Raw genomic sequence first — 19,559 nt, forward strand, 5'->3', positions numbered from 1 at the left:
CATATATGTAATCCTATACAATGTGGTTTAATTCTGCCTGCTTTTAAATTTATAGAAGTAAAATCTGGTTACCTATCCCTGCAGAGCAAATTCCCCAAACCTCAGGGACTTGAAACAAGGATAATTCTATTATTTTCTCTCAAGAGCTTGTGCTGGTTGGGCTCAGGGTGGGCGATTCCTGCTCAAGGCCTTGTATATGGTTATGGGGGCAAGGGGCACCTTTGGAACTCCTCTGCTCTGTCTCTGGTAGTCAATGCTAGCTGTTGGCTGGACCATCCACACGTGGCCTCTTTGTCCAGTCTAAGCTTACTCACTACACAGTGCCTGGGCTCCAAGAAGTGGCTGCTGAAGGGGACTGGGAGGGAGCTGTATAACCCTTTAGGACCTAGCCTGGAAGGCATACAGCATCATTCTTGTTACGCCCCTCCCAGATCCTAGGGGAAGAAACACAGACCCCCATATTACAATGGCAAGGCCTGGGGGAGGGAAATCAACAACCTACAAGATGATCATGTTCATGTACACGCATGTGCATAGTGGTATATTGCAATAGCCCAAAGATGGAGGCAACCCAAGTGTCCATTGATGGATGAATGGATGAACATAATAGAGTCCCTCTATACACTGGAATATTATCCATCTGTAAAGAGGAAGGAAATTCTGACATGGGCTACAGCATGGATGAACCTTGAAGACATTACACTACGTGAACTAAGCCAGTCACAAAAGGCCAAATACTGTCAGACTCCATGTATATGAGGGACCTGGATTAGTCATATTCATAGAGACAGAGATAGGGCATTGGGGCTGGGGGAGGGAATGGGGAGTCATTGTTTAATAGGTATAGAGTTTCAGTTTGAGAAGATGAAAAAGTTCCAGGAATGGATGGTGGTGATGGTGGTGAATGTACTTAACTTTGCTGAAATGCACACCCCAAAATTTAAGATGATAAATTTTATGTGTTTTTTTACCACAATATTTTAAAAAATTAACCTAAATTTTTAAAAGAACAGAACATATAAACAATGTCTTTGGATAGCTCTGCGTTTATAGCATCTTTGGAAAATACAGTCTGCTACCAAATCATACAACTTATAGTTTGGGGTTTTTTTAATCTCTTATCCGCTATTGCCACAAGTTGAGTGTTGCTAAGTTTTCAGGGCTGCGTACTGTTCCCCCAAGTGGATATGCCACCATATTTATCCATCCACAGGAGGGACACTCCAGTGTGGGGCTAATAAAAACAATGTTGCTAAGGACATTCCTGTGCTTGTACCCCAGTGTCCATGGGCACTTGTTTCTCTGCTCATGGGATAGATGCTCAGTCAACTTTTTGAGAGAACAGCAAACTCTTTTCTGAAGTGGTTGTACCAGCTCGCACCCCCATCAACCCCAAGGGGGCCAGGAGACGTTTAACTGACCCCGCTTGTTTTTTCGTTTTGTTTATTTGTTTGTTTGTTTTCCTGGCAGCTGCTCAGGGGCGGGCTGGCATTTGCACAGGTGCAGGCCTGCATCCTCCCAGGCCACAGCCTACCTGGGGAGGCCCTCCCAGGACAAAGTGGCTCCCAGGGATACACCTGGAAGCTGCAACCCTCTCTCCCGGCTCAGGGCTCCTCATCTGCCCACAGGGTTCATACTTACCTCCATTGCAGTTAATCCCTCCATCTGATCCTATCTCCTTCCTATCTTCCAAAAAATCTTCAAAGTCTCTCAAAATTTCTGGTCCAATGATGGAATTTTAAATTATTTTCCATGGGTTTGTTTATCAGCCCTCAATATGGTTAGTATAGTGCACAATGAGATATTCTATAATGGGAGAGAGGGGAGTCTGTGGGTGGGTTCTGGCTGCTGTCTTGAACCCCATCCTCAGCCCAGGGTCTCTAACTCACTCTTGCCTCTCAGGTCCCGAGCTTGGTGAGCCCTGAGAGCCCACCATGAACTGGGGGCTGTCCCTGCCCCCTGGAAATAAGAGGCTTGCTGAGTTTGTGTCCACCCAGCTGAAAGACTACATTTCACCTTTCCTGGCATCTAGATGTGGCCATGTGACTACTGTGGAATAGCAGCTTCTGGAAAGGTGGAACCTTGATTTTGCTCTTTTGAGCTCTCTTCCAGGCACCACCCAGGCCAAGCCCAACACACTGGTTCTTCCATTGTTCTACTGCTGTTTCCCCTAGCCCATCCTGCTGGTGCTTGTCACTTTTCTGACCCAGGGTCTCCCCTTTCCCAGAAAGCTTGTTCCCATCTCCACCCTGGAGAACTCCTACTCATTCCTCTAAACCCATGTAGAGGGCAACTTTTCTCTACAACCTCCCAGCCTCTCAGACAGGTGGCTGGTCTCCTCGGCCTAGCACTTCTGCACCCACTGTCACTCTGTCTATGGGGTCTGGAATGAGAGAAGGAGAAGTCATAGTCTGAGTTCAGCCAGCATGTGCTACAGGGATCAGGCCCAGCCGAGGTCAATCTCCAGCTCTACCTCTTTGGTGAGAGTGTGAAGAGAAAGGGGGTGTCTCCAGGGGGCAAGCAAGGGCAGATAAGGGATGAGTTTGCATGCTCCAGGCCCTGCTAGTCTCCCTGGGAGGGCAGGCAAGCAGGCAGGCTGGGAGGCACCATATCCTCTCCAGTCCTGGGAAGGCAGCAGGCTGGGAGAGTGTCCCCATGTCCTTGGCATGGTCAGCCTGGCCCTGGATGTCCAGTTCTGACTCACTCCTTGTTTGGGCAAAATGCTGGCCTAGATGCCAAGTCCTGAGAGCTTGACAAAGGCAAGGGGAGTAACGAGATAGGATCTGAGAGCCAGCTCCTGGGAACAGTGTGGGTACCCAGCCTGTGTTTACAGCTGCTTCCTGCTCTGGCTCTCTGTCTGGTGAGCTGGGTGCGGCCACTGTCTGAGGAGGTGGGGGGATCCTCTCCCAGCCCTTCGGGTGGACCCTGCATACCAGTCCTGAGTGTATGAAACAATCACAGGGCAGCAGGGACAATAGCATGAGAGCTGGTAGCAGGTAAATGGGTTGAAACATTCTAAGGTTTTGGTGTTGGTGGGAGGAAAACAGAGATATTAATGTTGGAGGTTATTTGATTTAGAAGGTGACCTCTGAAATAGGCAAGGAAGGTCCATTTGCAAACAAGCACAAGGGAAAAAATAAGAAAAATACAAAAACAATCCAAAAGAAGTCAGAAAGGAGGAGTAGAGAGGGGGATCTGGATATAACTTGTTACAAATAAATCCAAATATACCTGTAATCACAAAAAATGTAAAAGTACCTAATGCTCCAGATACAGAAAAAGATTGCCACATTATACGAAAAACAATCCAGCTTCCTGCAATTATAGGAGACCCTCCTGAAACAAATATAATATTGAAGGTCAGGGGAGAGAAAGATACACCATGCAAAGACTAGCCAAGAGTGAACTTGAGCTGTGTCAGTATCAGATGAAATGCAATTTAAGGCAGCAAAGCCCAAAGTTGATTTGTTGGGAATACAAATATAAAGCCAAGCTTCTGGTAATATTAACAAGAAAAAGAAAAAGTGTAAATAACAACAACAACAAAAACACAGTAGAAAAGAAAAGGAGACTTGGGGGCACCTGGGTGGCTTAGTCGGTTAAGCAACTGCCTTTGTCTCAGGTCATGATCCCAGGGTCCTGGGATCAAGCCCTACATCAGGCTTGCTGCTCAGCGGGAAGCCTGCTTCTCCCTCTCCCACTCTGCCTGCTTATGATCCCTCTCTCGATGTCTTTCTCTGTCAAATAAATAAATAAAATCTTTTTTAAAAAGGAAGAAAGAAAAAGAAAGAAAGGAAGGAAGGAAGGAAGGAAGGAAGAAAGAGAAGGAGACTTAACCACAAATGCTTCCACAAGTAAACGGAAATATAAGGAGCTATTTGTCAAGTGTATGGAAACAAACTTGAAAACATGAACTGAGCAATTTCTTGGAAAATAGTTTTCCAGAATGGAATCCAAAAGAAATTAAAAAAACCTGATTTGTCTTACAATTAATGGAATGTAATCAGTAACTTAAAAACTACCCCTCGTGGCTCAGTCATTAGGCATCTGTCTTCGGCTGGGGTCATGATCCTGGGGTCCTGGGATCGAGCCCTGCATTGGGCTCCCTGCTTGTCAGGAAGCCTGTTCCTCCGTCTCCTGCTCCCCCTGCTTGTATTCCCTCTCTTATTGTCTCTCTCTTTATCAAATAAATAAATTAAATCTTTATAAATAAATAAATAAATAAATAAATAAATAAAAACTACTCCTCTTCCCTAAATGTTTCAGTAGCTTTACATGCAAATTCTAACTTCCAAGAAACAGATCATTTTAATCTTGTACAAACTATTTCAGAGAATAGAAAAATAAATGTTTTCAACTCATTTTTATAAGGTGAATATAACCCTAGTATACAAACTTAGCAAGAATAGGACAAGGAAAAAAATTAATGGTAAACCTAAGCCACCTAGGTGCTGCACAATGAGGACTTTTTTAGATGAGCTACTGGACATCCTAACCAGGGGCGTAAAACAAGATAAGGAAATAAAAGGGACTGGATTTACCAAGATAATTACAGGGGCACCTGAGTGGCTCAACCGGCTAAGTGTCCAGCTCATGATGTCAGTTCAGGTCATGATCTCAGGGCTGTGAGATCAAGCCCCGTGTCTTGTGCCCAGCATGGAGCCTGCTTAAGATTCTCTCTCTCTCTCTCTCTCTGCCCCTTCCCCCACCCTGCCTGCACACACTCTCTCTCTTTCAAAAACAAAACCAAAAAAAGAAGAAAAACACAAAACGTATTTGCAGATGTGATTATATGGAAACCCAAAAACATCTGCAAGTAAGTTGTTGGAATTAAATAAGTTTGCTGGATTAGAGGCAAAATTCTTTTGCATTTCTATATATTGGCAAAAATCTCTTAGAAAATACAATTTTAAAAAGATACAATCTAAAATAGTGGCAAAAATACTTACAAATCCAGAAATGAGGGTACCTGGGTGGCTCAGTTGGTCAAGCATCCAACCCTTGATTTTGGCTCAGATCATGATCTCAGGGCTGTGGGCTCAAGCTCCGTGCTCAGCTCAGAGTCTGCTTGTCCCTGTCTCTCTGCTCCTCCCCCCACTCACACATGCTCTCTCTCTCTCTCTCTCTCTCTCAAATAAATATATAAAAATATTGGGGTGCCTGGGTGGCTCAGTCATTAAGCATCGGCCTTTGGCTTAGGTCATGATCCCAGGGTCCTTGGATGAAACCCCGCCTTAGGCTACCTGCTCAGCAGAAAGCCTGATTCTCCCTCTCCCTCTGCTTGTGTTCCCTCTCTCTCTATGTCTCTCTCTGCCAAATATAAATAAATAAATAAATAAATAAATAAATAAATCCTTTAAAATCTTAAAAAAATAATAAAGAATCCAGGAATGAATCTAGTAAAAAAAAAAATTGTAACCCTAAAATGTAGGCACTTCTTATGGGCCATTACTGCTCTAAGCACTTTAATCCATGAGCTGATTTAATCCTTACCATATTCCAAGAGGAAGCTGTCCTTACTTTTCCACCTTGTAGCTGAGTGAACTGGTACACCCACCTAGCATGCAGTTACCTAGTGGGAGGATTTAGGTGCAGATAGCCCAACCACAGAACCTGAGCTCTAGCCATGGGCTTCCCTGCCTCTTGTTGGTATTCATTGCCTCAGTGTACACATAGTACACATGGATCCTAGAAAATTTAACAGAAGAGACAAAATTAAAGAAAATAAAACCAGCTCTGTTGATTACCTTGTTACCTTGTTCATGTACATTCCCCCGGCTTCCATTCCAGTTCATTCCTATATGGTGTGGGTCACTCCAACTCTGGGGCCCACAACCCCTTCTCAGACCCCAGACAGCCTTCATCCTAAATTCTCTCAGGTCTGATCATTGTACAGTGAGATTCTGCGGCGGGGGGGGGGGGGGGGGGGGGGCATAAGACTTTTTCTTTGGCTTGGTGATGCTTTAAATAAATGAATTCAAAATCGGAGATTTTCTCCCCTGTGCCACTATAAGACATACTCAAAGATGCTTCCCAGGCCAGGCCACTTGTGGCAGAGTCACACTTGCCAGGGACCCCCAGCTACCCGGTATCTTTTGGCAGAGAAAGAGAGCTCTTCCCATGGCCTCTTCTCTTTGGTGGTGCTGTGAGTGTGCTAGGTGTTGTCAGAGGGCCTCCTATTACCTTCAGGGAAGTGAGCCGGCTTTGAGTGTCTTCTGTTGCTATGTTGGGTGTTGGGAGACACCAGATGTGTGTCACCTTCTCCTGGTGGGTGGGGGACTAAGAGTCTCTTACCATTATGTTGCTCTTTCAGCTCTGGAGCCCCAAACCAGTTCACTTTCATCTTACCACCTTTCAGAGTTATTCTTTGAGTGACTCTTGAATTATTTCCACAGTTTGCCATTGTACTTGGTGGAAAGGAGTAGGGAGACATCAGTATATGCCATCTTGTTCAGCCCCAAGGCATCCTTTTACTTTGACCTATTTGTATCTTTCTATTTAGAATGAATTTCTTATAGGCAGGCATATAGTTGGATGTGGCTTTTTAAATCCAATCAGACAATCTCTGTCTTTTAATTGGGATATTTAGACCATTAATATTTAATGTGATTATTAAGATGGTTGGGTTTAAATCTATCAGCTTGCTATTTTTTTTATTCATCTCATCTCTTGTTCTCCTTTTCCTAATTTTTTTGTCTTTTTGGGTTTAGTACCTTTTAGGATTCCATTTTATCTCCTTTGCTTATTAACTATATCTCTTTGGTCTGTTTCATTTTTTTTTTTTTTTAGTGGTTGCTTTTTTATTTCTAGTAGAGATTTTTAACTTATCACATGATAGCATATGATTTCACATACACTTTATAGACCTTACAATAATATATTCAGCTTGTATGGTGACAGATGGTAGCTATACTTGTGGGGGGCATAGCATAATATACAGACTTTTCAAATCACTACACAGTACCCCTGAAACCAATGTAACATTGTATGTTAACAATACTTTAATCATCACCGTCCTCATCATCATCATAAGTGCTCAGCCTTTGTGCAAATATCGCCATCCATTTTACAAGTCCATCCTCACAATACATTGTTATAAATTTTGTGTTAAAAAATTAAGTATTTTAAAAGAGGTTTTAAAAATAATTTAAAATTTGTTAAATCGACTCCCATATTTACCATTTCTGGAGCTCTTTATTCTTCTGTGTATGTTCTCATTCCCATCTGGTATCATTTACCTTGTGCCTAAAGGACTTCCTTTAATACCTTTTGTAGTGCTGGTCTGTTGGTGATGAATTCTGTCAGTTCTTCTATGCTTGAAAAAAATTTTTTCATTTTGTTTTTAAAAAAATTTTATGTTGAACCAATTACAGATTCACAAGAACTTACAAGTATAGTATAAAAATGTCCTATGTACCCTTCACCCAGTTACCCTCAGTGATTACATTTTGCATAATTATAGTGCAGTATCAAAATCAGGAATTTGACATTAGGGGCGCCTGAGTGGCTCAGTGGCTAAGCATTTCCCTTCAGCTCAGGTCACAATCCCAGGGTCCTGGGATCGAGTCCTGCATTGGGGTCCCCTGCTCAGTGGGGAGCCTGCTTCTCCCTCTCCCACTCCCCCTGCTTGTGTTTCCTCTTTTGCTGTCTATTTGTCAAATAAGTAAATAAAATCTTTTTTTTTTTAAAGAAACTAGACACTGGTACAATGTGTGTGTCTAATTCTATATCACTAGGTATACATGATGTGTATATGTAATTCTACACATGTAATTTCTCAAATGTGTAGATTCATGTAACCACTGCTATATTCAAATATAGACTACTCCACCACCATGAAGATCTGCCTTGTACTATCCCTTTATAGCCATATCCACCTTCTTCCTCTGCCACAATTCCTAACCCCTAGGAAACACAAATCTGTTTCTATCTCCATAATTCTGTCATTTTATAGAAATGGAATCATAGAGTATGTAGCCAATTGGCGTTGGCTTTCTTCACTTAATACCCTTGAGATCCATCCAAGTCCATCCAAGTTACTGTGTATTTCAATGGTTCATTTGGTCTCTTTTTATTGCTGAGCACTGTTCCATACTATGGATGTGCCATAGTTTGTTTAACCACAAACCTATTAAGGGACATTTGGGTTATTTCCAGTTTGGGGCTATTACAAACAAAGCTGCTATGAACAATCATGTACAGGTTTTCATGCACTCATAAAATTTTATTTCTCTGTAATTAATGCCCAGAACTGCAATTGCTGGACTATATGATAGTATGTGTTTAGTGTTTTAGGAAACTGCCAAACTGTTTGCCAGGGTGGCTGTATCATTTTACATTCCCACCAGCAATGTATCAGAGATTCAGATTCTCTACATCCTCAGTAGCATTTGGTGTTGTCGTTATTTTTTTCTTATTTTGACTGTTTTCTTTCTTTCTTTTTTTTTTTAAGATTTTTTTTGTTCATTTTTGGGGGGAGGGACAGAGGGAAAGGGAGAGGGAGAGAATCTCAAGCAGACTCCCCACTGAGTGTGGAGTCCAATGTGGGGCTCAATCTCACTACCCTGAGATCACGAACTGAGCTGAAACCAAGAGTGGGATGCTCAACTGACTAAGCCATCCAGGTGTCCTTATTTTGGCTGTTTTAATAAATGTAATGATATCTTATCCTTAAATATGTGATGATCATGCCATCCTTAAAATATTGATTTTAATTTCTCTAATGGATAGTGATTTGAACATCTTTTCATATGTTCACTTGCCATGTTTTTGGTGAAATGTTTCTACGTGGTTTTGCCCCATTTCTAATTGGATTGCTTGTTTTTTTAATGCTGAATTTTTAGAGTTCTTCCATGTTATGGGTATTAGTCTTTTGTTGAATTTGTGGAATGCAAATATTTTCTCCCAGCATGTAGCTTGTTTTTTCATTCTTTTAAAAGTGTCTCATGAAGAAAAAATTAACTTTGATAAAGTTAATTGATCAATTTCTCCATTTATGAGCATGCTTTTTGTATCATGGCTATGTCTCAAAGACTTTCTCATGAGTTACCTTCTAAAAGTTCTTTAGTTTTACATTTTACAATTAAAACAGGATTCATTTTGATATTTTTTTTAATACTGTGAGGTTTAGATTAAGGGTTTTTTTCCCCCTATTGATATCCAATTGCTTTAGCATATTGGTGAAAAGATTATCCTTCCTCCATTGCGTTGCTTTTTATTTTATTGTGGTAAAACTTATATCACATAAAACTTCTTGTTTTAACAATGTTTGCATTTCAGTGATATTAAGTACACTCACATTGTTTTTATTTTATTTTATTTATTTACTTGAGAGAGAGAGAGAGAGCATGAGAAGCAAGAGGGTCAGAGGGAGAAGCAGACTGCCTGCTGAGCAGGGACCCCGATGTTGGACTCAATCCCAGGACTCCAGGATCATGACCCAGGCTGAAGGCTGTCACTTAACCAACTGAGCCATGCAGGAGCCCTACATTCACATTTTTGACAACCATCGCCACCATCCATCTCCAGAACTTTTCATCTTCCCAAACTGAAACTTTGTCCCCATTAAACCACAACTCTCCATTCCCTCCTCCCCCAGCCCATGGCAACCACCATTCTACTTTGTCTCTATGAACTTGATTATTTTAGGTACCTCATGTTAATGGAATCATACAATATTCTTCCTTGTGTGTCTAGCTTGGTTCACATAGCATAATAACCTCAAGGTCCACCCATGTTGTAGCATGTGTCAGAATTTCCTTCCATTTTAAAAACTATACTATATTATTTAAAAATAAGACTTCATTTTATGGATAAATGACTTTTGTTTTTTTATCCACTCATCCATTGGTGGACATTTGGGTTGTCTCCACCTTTTGGCTGTTGTGAATAATGCTGCTATGAGTATTAGTGTACAAATATCGTTCAAGGCTCTGCTTTCAATTCTTTTGGGCCATTACTTTTGCATGCTTATCAAAAATCAGTTGACTGTACTTACTTGTGTGAGGCTATTTCTGGGTTCTCTATTCTGTTCCATTGAACAATGTCTCTGTCCCCTAATAAGCAATACATTAACATCTATATAGTAAGTCTTAAAATGAAATAGAGTGATTCTTCCCACTTTATTCTTGTTTTTCAGATTTTTAAAGCTATTTTAATTTCTTTTCCTTTCAGGTTTTAGAAGAATCTTGTCTATAGCCATAAGAAATCTTGCTGAGATTTTGAAGGGAATTGCACTATAAACATCTTTACCACATAGAGCCTTCCCATCCATGAACACAGAATGCCTCTCCATTTATTTAGATATTTGATTCTTTTCATCTGTGCTTTGCAGTTTCCAGCATACAATTTTCGTGTATATTTTATTAGACTTACATCTATGTATTTCTGTTTTTGAGAGCAAATGATGTTGTATTTTTAATTTTGGTTTTCACAGCTTCATTGCTAGTATATAGATATGGAAACTGATTTTTTGTACCTTGATCTTAAATCTTTGTATCTTGCTGAATTCATTAATTAGTTCTAAGGCCTTTTAAAAAAGATTCCAGGATAAAGAAGATGTGATATGTATGTGTATGTATATATATATATGTATATATATACACACACATACATACACACACATATTCATTTTGAGATTATATTTTGAGGTATATATTTGTGTGTGTATACACACACACACACACACATAATGGAATACTATGCAGCCATCAAAAGAAATGAAATCTTGTCATTTGCAACAATGTGGATGGAACTAGAGGATGTTATGCTGAGCAAAATAAGTCAATCAGAGAAAGACAATTATCATATGATCTCTCTGACATGAGGAATCTGAAAGGCAGGGCAGGGGGTCGTGGTGGGGTAGGGAAGGGAAAAATGAGACATGATGGGATCTAGAGGGAGTCAAACCATAAGAGACTCTTAATGTCATGAAACAAACCAAGGGTTGCTGTGGGGTGGAAGGGTAGGGAGAGGGAGGTTGGGTTGTGGACATTGGGGAGGGTATGGGCTATGGTAAGTGCTGTGGAATGTGTAAGGTTGACAATTCACAGACCTGTACCCCTAGGGCAAATAATACATTATATATTAATTTTAAAAATCCCACCAACTAAACTACCCCCAAATTCTGAACACAAAGAAACTATGTGAATTAATAAATACTTATTATTGTTCTAAATAAATAAAAAAGATTCCATGGAATTACTATATTGACAATTACATCAAGAGCAATAAGGGACAGTTTTTCCCCAGCTTTATTGAGATATAATTGACATATAACACTGTATGTAGAATTTTAAGGTGTATAACATAATGATTTGATACATACATTGCAAAACGATTACCACAATAAATTGCCTTAACACATCCATGCCTCACATAGTTACAATTTTTTTTTTGTGATGAGAACTTTTAAGACCTTCTCTCTTAGAAACTTACAAATACACAAAACAATACTTGTTAACCTTAGTCACCATGTTGTACAATACATCCCCCAAACCTATTTAGCTTGCAACTGGATAGGGACAATTTTAGTTCTTCTTTTCTGATCTGTATCTCTTCTATTTTTTTCCAGCATTATATTCAACAAGAGTGGTGAAAGCAGAGTTCTTGCATTGTCTTGTCTTTGTAGTAAGTTTTGAAATCAGTTTGGAGTCCTTCAACTTTGTTCTTTTTTCAAGATCATTCTGGCTATTTTGGATGATTTACATTTCACTATGAATTTTGGGGCCAGCTTGTCAATTCTGCCATCTGGGATTTTGATAGGGGTTTCGTTGAATCTGTAGATCAATTTAGGGAGTGTTGTCATCTTAAAATTGTAAGTGTTGTCATCTATGAACATGAAATATCTTTCCTTTTATTTAGGTCTTCTTTAATTTCTTCCAACAATGTTTGTAGTTTTCAGAGTGTAAGTTCGTCACTTCTTTTGTTAAATTTGTAATTATTTTATTTAAGTATTTTATTCTTTTCTACACCATTGCAAATTGAATCATTTTTTAAACTTCCAGATTGTTCATTGCTAGTGTATAGAAATACAGTTGTTTTTGTATTTTGATTTTGTACCCTGTATCCTTGATAAACTTGTTTGTTAATTCTAATAATTCTTTAGTGGCTTCTTTAGGATTTCCTATATACAATACCATGTCATCTACAAATAGTGATAGTTTTATTTCTTCCTTTCCAGTCTTGGCCTTCTAATTTTTACTTGCCTCATTGCCTAGTTTGAAATCCCCCGTACAATATTAAATAGAAGTTGTGAGGATAAACATCTTGGTTTTATTCCTGATCCCAGAGGGGAAAGTATTCATTCTTTCATCATTAATATGATATTAGCTGTGGGCTTTTCACAGATGCCCTTTATCAGAGGGAGGAGTAGCCCTTTCATTCCTAGCTTGCTATGTGTTTTTATGAAGAAAGTATATTAGATTTGTTAAAAGCTTTTTCTGTGTCTATTGAGATGATCATATTGTTATTGTCTTGATTCTACTGATATGGTGTACTACATTGATTGATTTTCAGACATTAAACCAATTTTACATTCCTGGAATAAATCACTTGGATTTGGTCATGTTGTATAGTATGTATGTGTGTGTGTGTATACACACACACACACACATAATATATATAATATTATATATACATATAATATATATGTATACATACATATATACACACATACATGTTACTGGGTTTAGTTTTGACTTTGAGCAGGGCAATGCTGGTCTCATAGAGTGACTTAGGAAGTTTTCCCACCTCTTCCACTTTTTGGTAAAGTTTGGGATTGTTTGGTGTTAGTTCTTTAAATATTTGGTAGAGGGGCGCCTGGGTGGCTCAGTGGGTTAAAGCATCTGTCTTCAGCTCAGGTCATGATCCCAGGGTCCTGGGATCGAGCCCCGCATCAGGCTCTCTGCTCAGCAGGAAGCCTGCGTCCCCCTCTCTCTCTGCCTGCCTCTCTGCCTACTTGGGATCTCCCTCTCTCTGTCAAATAAATAAATAAAATCTTTTAAAAATAAATAAATAAATAAATACATATTTGATAGAATTTACTAGTGAATCCATCTGGTCGAGTACTTCTCATTGTTGGCAGTTTTCGGTTTGTTTGTTTTTTATTAACTCAACCTCTTGTTGCAGTTTATTCAGATTTCCTATTTCTTCTTGAGTCAGGTTTGGTAGTTTGTGTTTCTAGAAATTGTCCGTTTCACCTAGTTATCTACTTTCTTGGCAGACAATTGTTCATAGTGCTCCCTTATAATCAGTTTCTATTTCCGTAAGGTCATTCATTAGTGGTATCTCATCTTTCTTTCCTGATTTTAGTAATTTGAGTCTTCTCCCCTTTTTTAGGTCAATTTCAGTAAAGTTTTGTTATTTTATTAACTTCAAACAATCACCTTTTGTTTTCACTTAATTTTGAGGTTTTTTGTTTGTTTCTTTTTTATGGCCCAGGATATGGTCTGTTTTGGAGTAGGTTCTCTGGGCCTTGAAAAGAATGTGTATTCTGCTTTGTTGGGTAGTACTATATGAATGGTCTTCTATCTTCCTGATTCTCTGTCCAGTTGTTCTATCAATTGTTGAGAGAGGAGTATTGAAGCTTCAACTATAATTGTCAATTTGTGTAATTCTCCACTCAGTTTTATCGTTTCACATTACTTTCCAGCTCTTTTGTTTGGTGTATATGCATTTGTGATTGTTATGTCTTTGTGATGGATTGACCCTTTTTATGACTAAACAATGTTTTCTTCTGTTCCTAGTAATTTTCTTAGGAAGTCTACTTTATGTGACATTAATATAGCCACTCTGCTTAGTACATCTTAATACTCAGTGCATCTTTTTCAACCTATGCATGGCATTGTATTTGAAGTGATTTAATTTTAAGTATCATATATTTAGGTTATATATTTTTGTCTACTCTACCATTATCTGTTGTTTGTTATTAGACCATATACATCTAAAATAATGTAATTATTGATATGGTAAAGCTTAAGTCTGCCACTTGATTTTTGTTTCTGTTTGCACTCTCTCTTTGTTTCTCTGTTTATTTTTTCCTGTCTTCCTGTGGTTTACTTAAACATCTTTTTGAATTCCATTTTGAATTACCTATAGTAGTTTTGAGTGTATCTTTTTGTATAGCTTTTTTTAAAAAAGATTTTATTTATTTGACAGACAGAAATCACAAGTAGGCAAAGAAGCAGGCAGAGAGAGAGGGGGAAGCAGACTCCCCACCGAGCAGAGAGCCCGATGTGGGGCTCGATCCCAGGACCCTGGGATCATGACCTGAGCCGAAGGCAGAGGCTTTAACCCACTGAGCCACCCAAGCGCCCCTTTGTATAGCTTTTTAATGGTTGATCTAGGATTACATTAACTACACATAACTCATCAAAGTCTACTGGTGTCAATATTTACCAGTTAGAATGGAGTGTAGAAACCTACCTCCCTTTATGTCCCTTTACCCTCCCCCAGTTATAGTATAATTATCTTAGATATGTCCTCTACATAGACTGAGAACCATTTTAGGGAGTGCAATAATTTTTGCTTCAAGCATCGAATATAACTTAGCAAACTCAAGAGGAGAGGGACTCTGTTATATTCATCAGGATTTTGTTTACCATGTTCTTCTTTCTTGCTATTTCAAGACTCCTCCTTTTATGGTTTCCTTTCTGCTTAAAGAACATCCTTTAGCCATTTTTTTAGGGTACATCTCCTGGTGATAAATTTCTTAGTTTTCCCTCATCTGAGAATATATTTATTGTCCTTGTATTCTTGAAGAATCTATTCAGATATAGAATTTTGCATTGACATTTTTTTTCTTCCAATGCTTAAAAAAAGAAGTGCTACTTCCTCTGTTTTCTATGGTTTCTGATGAGAAATTTTGTCATTTGATTCGTTTTTCCCCTATAGGTGAGGTGTCCTTTTTCTCTGCTTCTTCACAATATTTTTCTTTGACTTTAGTTTTCAGAAAATTAATTATGATGGGTCTTGGTGTCAGTTTCTTTGGATTTATCCTACTTGAGATTCAGGCAACATCTTGAATCTGCAGGATTTTTGGTTTTTGCTTTGTCTGCTAAATTTAGGAAATTTTAAATTTTTAATTCTTTGAATACTTTTTTTTTTTTTAATCCCTGCCCTCTTTCTTTTCCTTTTGGGACACAATAACACGGATGTTAAATCTTCAGTTATCATATTACATTTCCCCAAGGCTTTGTTCTTTTCTTTTCTTCTTTTTTTAAATTTTTCCACATTCTCTTTCTTGTTCGGATGAAATAATCCTCTTGTTCTATCTTCAAATTTATTTATTCTTTCTTCTATCCCCTCCATTTTGCTGTTGAGCAGAACTCTAATCTGTTTAGTCCCATCCATCTTTGTCAGAATGGAAGCCCTCCTTGGTATGAGGAAAAGTAGAAGAAAACTGTAAAAAAAAAAAAATTTAATTTTTATCTTCTTTATACAGAAGGGCTTTTTAACAGTTAAAAATAAAGATACAAATCACATAGGGAAAGCCTTAATAGATTTAAATACTCAAAAGTTCCAATTTTTATAACATCCTGAAAAAAGTCAGTAATAGATTAAATAGCAAATGGCAAAAGGTATGTGCCATACACGTGACAGCAGTTAATGTTTCTAACATATAAAGTGAGAAAAACATCAATGCTCTATATTTATGCAGGTACACAGACAATTTACCAAAGAGGAAATAAAATTAGACAATATAAGTTGAAAAAAATTTTAACCACATTACTGTTCAGAGAAATGAGAGTAAAAGATACTATTTTCTACCTACTCAAGAAGTATAGTTTTAAAACTGTGAATATCCAATGCTGGTGAGAGGCAATGAAAACATATACTCAGATAAGAGGTCTCTGTGACACAACCTCCTGGATGTGAGCTGAAATTCTTTGAGGAATTTTTCCTGAGGAAATCATCCAAAATACCAAGGCTTACTTTGGTAGCAGTGTTACTGATAACAGAAAAATCATCTTTTATCAAAGTATGTCTTGAAGGATGGATGTATAATTAATCATCATCATTGTTAATTCATCATTCACCTTGAGCCAGGGAATGCTATCTACTAAGTTCCTTGACAACCCTTTGGTGTTAAGTCCATTATCATCCGCATTTTACAGAACCTCAGAATACATTGCCCTAGTCACATCCCACCCCTGTGAATGGTGGAGGTAGATTCCATTTTACCTCCATCCAACCCCTGAGGCCATCTTCCAGGCAATTAGAAACAATAGTAATTATGAGGGTGTTTTGTGTTGTTTTGTTTTGTTTAAGTAGGCTCCGTGACCAGTGTGGAGCCCAATGAGGGGCTCAAACCCACCATCCTGAGATCTAAACCTGAGCTGAGATCAAGAGTCAAAGGCTCAAATTACTGAGTCGCCCAGGTGCCCCCATGAGAGTGTTTTTAACAAGTGTAGACATGTTTATAATATGATGCTAAATGAAAAAGAGAATCTAGAATCACTTTATGCTTTTAAGTGGAAAGAATCTAAAATTGTTACAAAGTGCAGCATGCAAAGAAGGAAATAATCAGAGAAGGAAGGGGTTTAGAGAGAGAAGGTGGACAGAGAGGCCATGGAACCAGGGCAGATATGAGGGGTGAGAAGTGGGAGTGGGGTGGAGGGCCACTTTTTGCCCCTGAGGACACTATTGCCATTGGCTGACCTCCTCCAGACTCCCAAAGGGGTCCTGGATTATGCAGAGACTACCATCTGTTATAGTCCTTGAAGGTATGAGGGACCTACAAGACCCTAGGTCTCTGTCGACCAGAGCTCCATGCCCCTCACTCCTCTACCCACTGGAGAAGTTTAAGGCACAATGTCTTCCAATTTGGACAAACAGCCAGTGGCACCTGCTCTGAGGATTGAAGTCAGATGAGCTGCAAATGTCAAGGGAGTCAGAGAGAACATCTCAGGACCCCATAGTGTGCTCAGGAATGGCAGCAGAGGGCCAGGGATGGGTGATGGCCTCCCGTCCAAACTTGCAGCCTCCATTGTGGAGGGCTTTGTTACCAATGCGGAAACTAAGGCAAGGAGAGATCAATTCACTAGTCTGAATTGTGAATTCACTGGCTCTTTGTCAAAAGGTGTTTTGCACATCATTGCAAGCCCCTGTTCCCCTTCTAGGCCCCCAGAGCAGGGCCAAGTGATCTGAGGATTCATGCTGCCTCTGGGCAGCTACCAAGAAAGGGCACCGGTGGGGGAGTTGTGTGATCAGAGACTCCACAAACTTCTGCTCCACTGGAGGAAAACATCCTTAACTGTTTTGAAGCCAAAAGATAGAAAGAACGTTGTTTTTCACTTCCTCTGGATTGAAATTGGCTACTAGGAGCTTCCCTAACCCCAATCCCCAGGAATCTGGAGCCTAAATTTAGATTGTCCTTGGAAGGTCACTGGATCACCCTGGCACAGGGTCAGTCGGCAGCTACTCAAGATAAACTTGGCTTTTCTGCTGATTCAGGCCTTTCCCTCACACAATTAATGAGATCCTGCCGCTCTTCCCCTGGGAAAGCAGAACAATAGCGGCAGATGAGCAGGTGGCCTTGGCTGGCATGCTGGCCTGGGAGCCCCTCTCCAGAGATCAAGGAGTCATGACCCTGCCTAGCCCTAGACCCCTCTGACCTCACCGGCAGGCCCTTGCCCACTGTCTTGTCCTTGTCTCATGGAGCTTCATGGGCACCCCAGTCACCGTGCCCCTTCCCACCTCTGCACTCTCCAATGGAACTTCTTTCCTAGATCTTGGCTGAACTCTTATCTCCTTAGAGAGGACTCTATCCCTCTGCATGACACTGCCATCTCTTTAGCCCATGGCCATAGACACACCTGAAAGGGCCCTACCCAATTACAGGTTGGGGCAGGAGCTTGCTGGGTGTGTCCTCCACCCAGAGACAGAGCTTAGTGTGAAGCAGGTGGTCAGGAGACCACCATGAGTAGAAGGGAGGGCAGACACATCTCATGCCCCTCCTAGGTCCGGGCTGGGCCTCTCTGAGTGGACTCTGGTTCCATGGCAGGCCTGAGCCACAACCCAAACAGTTGTGTTGGGACAGAAATCTGATGGGGATAAGTGGAAACTGAGGCCTTTCCATCAAGTCCCCAAAATACTGTGAAGCTGTCTGCAAAGAGATGGAGGCTCACTGAGGCCCACCCTGGGGTGCCAGGCTGGGGGTGAGCCCTGGGATAGGCCCAAGGTGGTGGAGAGGGAGGGGCAGGTAGGCAGGCAAAGGGGGAGATCCTCGTGCTGGCTGCAGCTCCAAGCTGGCTAGAAGGGGTGGCATGGCCAGAGGTCGGCCGTGAATCACAGGAAGCCCCTCGCCAGAGAGAGATGCATAAAGAGGGCCCTTTCGAGGAAGCTCAATCCTGGGTGGTGATGGGGAAATCCAGTAAGTGGATGGACCCTTCCAACTTGGGCCTCAGGGAGCAAGGCTAGGAGACAGGGGCAGAAAGGCATCCAAGAGCAACTGATCTCAGCAGCACAACTTACAAGAGCAGCCTCTACCTGAGGGATACACTGCAGGCCTAAGAGGCTGTGGTGAGAGCCAGACCAGCCTGAGGGCCCAAAGAAAGGCAAGTCTGGATAGAGCACAGAGAGTGTGCTCTTGGACTGGTCAGGCCCAAGGCAGACAGGTAGGCAGGCAGGTGGACGTCACCCTGGGCAGCTCCCAGGACCCAGCACTTTGTCCATGGGCAGTGTGAGCCATGATGTGGGTTTTGGGTAGAAGGGCCTCAGGAGAGGGGCCTGCCAGCATGGCCTCCCTGCCTTGAGGAGAACAGCCTGAGTGGGCAAGGATGGGGCCCAGCTGGCCTGAGGAGGCTACAGGAGTCATCCCAGGAAGAGAGCAGTGTGGAGTGTGGTGGGAGACCTTGGGCAAGGTCCCTGGACTTGGGCCTGAAGGGAGTAGTATTGGGAGGGTGGGGTGCGTGGTACAGCTGAGCTCCCTGGAGAGGACAGGAGGAGGCGAAATCGGGAATGTGGAGGGAGACAGGCCGAGGAGTTTGCAGCAGGAGGGAAGCAGTGAGGGGATGGCTGGGAAGAGCCAGTGGCCCACAGAGCCCTAACCCATGCAGGGACCAAGGAGGCTGGAGGGTGAAGAAAGCGGTAAAACTTCCTCCCCCCACCCACCTTCACACTCATGGACCAGCAAACTTGCCTTGGGTACTTCCCCATGTGGGATGAACAGGGTATTGGCCTTATCTCAGAGCCATATGCAGAGGGAGAAGGAATCAGGTCCCAGGAGGGACAGATTTAGCAAAACTCCTAGGCTGTGGCTGACCTCAATGTCCAGGCTTTCTCTGTGGAGGGCCCCGTCCAGCCGAGCCAAGCACCCTGGACCAGAAGAAAGAACCAGGGTCCCAGCCACCTCAGTCCAAGACTGAGTACAGACTTTGCTGGAAACAAAAGGGCTGATGGGGAGTAGGGAGGGAGCTGCCAGAACAGGGCTGGTGCCCCCATGGGGTTCTGAGCTGCAGGGTCTGGTGCCCCCACCTGAGTCTCAGGGGGGCCCAATGTCCATCCCAGCGGGCCTTTTGAGAAACGGCTGGGCCATTGTGCAGAAGAATGCCCGGAAA

Source organism: Lutra lutra, chromosome 12 (genome assembly GCF_902655055.1).
Source record: "Lutra lutra chromosome 12, mLutLut1.2, whole genome shotgun sequence".
NCBI lineage: Eukaryota > Metazoa > Chordata > Mammalia > Carnivora > Mustelidae > Lutra > Lutra lutra.